This window comes from Solanum stenotomum, unplaced genomic scaffold, assembly GCF_019186545.1.
Source record: "Solanum stenotomum isolate F172 unplaced genomic scaffold, ASM1918654v1 scaffold12435, whole genome shotgun sequence".
NCBI lineage: Eukaryota > Viridiplantae > Streptophyta > Magnoliopsida > Solanales > Solanaceae > Solanum > Solanum stenotomum.
This window is the reverse complement of record NW_026022044.1, coordinates 52652-55864: the sequence shown is the minus strand read 5'-3', so window position 1 is coordinate 55864 and position 3213 is coordinate 52652. Positions and strand designations below refer to the sequence as shown.

Sequence of the window (3213 nt, the reverse complement as noted above, 5' to 3'; positions counted from 1 at the left end):
TATACGGGGTGTTACAATTCGTTGTTCGTAAATGTATGTGTATTATTGAGAACGTGGGATGCTACATTAATCTTGAAAATATGACTAATATTGTATATGTTCAGTATATGTCCGTTTTATAATGTTGTGGTTACTTGCATGTGTTTCACTTATTGGGATAGCCGCGTGATCCTACCAGTACACTGTGGTTGTATACTGATACTGCACTCGCTTGTTCTTTGTTGAGTATAGGGCATCTCCAGGCGGCTATTGATAGAGTTCAGCTAGGTGAATGTTGAGTGTGATCAGATTCAAGGGTAAGCCAGTTCTTTCAGGCTGCCGTGGATCTTTCTCATTTAAGTCCACTCTTTTCGGATTCAGACTATTTATTTAAGGCGTTTATTTAGTTTCGGGGTTTTACCCCTTGTTCTTAGACTTGTCGTTAATAGAGTTTTGGTACATTGACTTTCAGGTTGTAGGGGTTGTTCTTCCGTATTAGTTTGGTTAGTTGTTTGTTAAAACCCTGAAGTTTATGGGGACTCAATTTTTATTGTCATTTAAACCTGCTTCCGTATCTTTAAATGCGTAGTATTCGGTTAAGTTATGTAATTGGGTCGTAGTAGTGGTTCTCCCACCGGAGGGTTAGAGTGGGTGTCAATCACGATGGTCTGGTTTGTTGACATAAATTCTTCTCAATTAATTAGTAGGAGTTTGATCATAGGATTTGAGACTCAAATTTGAAGATTTTAATTTATAATCTCGTATATATTTTGAATTGATGATATATTATTGTATACCATCATTAATTTTTTTCTAAATAACGATAAATATCTCTTTCCTAATAAACTAGAAAATATTTTTATTTCGTAATATTTTTCAAATTGAAATTGAATAAGCATTTGCTAATGTATTATTTGGTTTTAAAGTTAAATTGAAAAAAGCATTTGCTAATATATCTAATTTCTAATGAATGATTCAAAGTTATGATCTAAAACATGTTCAAATGGGATCTTAAAATATGGTCCTTTGGATGGACTAAAAAAATGTTAGGAAAATAAACTGAAATGAAGATATAGTATTATAATTAATATTACCAAAAAAAACATACCTTTCTATTGCGTTTGTAAGGAGAGTAAGTTCATGCAGTGTTCCAAAAGTATCATAGATGTCATCAGTAATTGAAGTGAAGCATAACATTTTGGTTAGTATTTTCCTGGCAACATTATATTGTGGCTCAAAGTACACACCCAAAGACCAAAAGTACAACTCAACCACTCTATCTCTTGCAAAAGGTAATTCATTTGCCAAGTCCAATTCTTTCCACCACCTAAAATGTTACGTTAAATCTCAAAATCTATATTTTTTTAATAAAATAATGTTGTGATATTATTGATTGTGTAGCTTGCTAGTTACCTTGTGATATCGCATAGCTCCCTTTTATGCATCTTCTGCAATGTATTGAAGTCCAATTTTGCAGAAGTTAATATCACTTGATCACATGATTTATCTTCTTGGTAAAACGGTATGTATTTTCTAGTTGCTACCCTAGCTATAGTTTTGTTTGTTGGATACTTTAGGGCATAGCTGACTTGCATCGATAGAGAATTACTCAGTTTAGGCAACAATAACTTCAAATGAGTGGTGGTGAAATTAACTGCTTCATCCAAAATTTCTTTATCATATACTCTGAATTGTGATGCCTCGTACAAGCTTAATAATCCTTGCATGTCGTTAAACAATGCTTTATTATAATTTTCTTGGTCATCGATGAACTTCCTAAAAACATCTGTTTCAAAATATGTATATGCACGCTAGTGTGTAAAAGTTAAAAACTTTTATCTACAAACAAACTTTGTTCACATAAATTGGATGGGATGACGTATTACTTACCAGATGAGACATAGTAACCTTGTTGCCTAAGTAATCGAAAGATTAGAGCAACAACATGAAGGTCATGACTTTCACCAAATTCACCAATCCATTCTTCATAACCATTATAGATTTCACTCAATGATTCCTCAATCTCATGTTCAAAATGGTATGCCACTCCAAGCAATTGGATTGTGTTTATAAGTCCAAGTTTTTGCAAAGATTTGGAAGGAGAAATCACTAGCATTTTTCTCACTTCTTCTTTTAGATCCTTGTGTTCCTTTTATTCCCATTCATTGGCTCCCTATACGCGTAAATAAATAACTTTGTATAGATATATATATTTCTTTGTGCTTCAATAAGTATTTGCAAACAGAATATGGATCAAGAGTGTTTCAACTGAAAACAAAAGCATTCAATTTTTTATATTATCGACTGTACTGAACACATGTTAAAAATATTAAGAGTTTTAAGGTCGTAGGGGAATACATTAGGTCATATTTATTTTATATGTTCTCGAAGATAACCTAACAAATCCCATATTTTAAAAGATCTTACCCGTAAATATTTTCAAGTAACTTGAAAATGTAATTTTCTTTTTTTATTCAGCGACACATAAAATATAAATCAAATTAAATCATCAACACACTAGGCATTCAAATTTACCGAGAGATTACCATAGGCAAGAAAATGGTCTCCCCAAACAGTAGGATGATGATTGTCACTTCGATGTGTAATTTCACTCTCACCACCAAATCCATCCATTTTTTCTAACTTTGTTTTTGTAGAGTTTGGAGTAGAGAAACTAAAGACGTAATAATATGCTTAATTAAGGTTTCATAACAGTAGTAGAAAGTAAGAGAAGTGAATTACATAAAGAAGTTTTATTTAAGTTACTACTTCACACAGACATAAGCCTATTTATAAAGATTTAATTTAGTTAGGGTGCACATGAAATTTGACTACTCTCATCATCAAGAGCAAAAATGTTAGTGGTGACTGTGGACACTGAAATTTTGTGGGTTTACCAGATGTGTTCAATTCGAGTTGAGATTCTACACAATGAAGGAGCTAGGATTTTCGAGAAGGGAGTTCATAAAAATCTGAAAAAATAGACACACGAATTAGCCAAAGGGTGTTCGACATCTACTATATATACCTAAAAAATTATTTTAACCATGTAATAATATAATTTTATGCCGAAGGGGGTTCGGATGAACCCCTGAATGTAAGGTGGCTCCGCCACTGATTTTGCTTGGTGTGTTCAATTCTAATTAGGATTTTTGGACACTATTCAACCCTAAACCCTAGTTCATGCCTATATAAAGGGTACTCGAATATTCCATAAATTCATAAAATATTCAT

At 32.5% G+C, this 3213-nt stretch overlaps 1 pseudogene; it reads right to left on the bottom strand.

Moving 5' to 3' along the window:
• The window catches only part of LOC125849986 (sesquiterpene synthase 15b-like), a 17031-nt pseudogene extending 14294 nt beyond the window's left edge, over nucleotides 1-2737 (bottom strand).
• Between the last annotated feature and the right edge of the window lie 476 nt (nucleotides 2738-3213).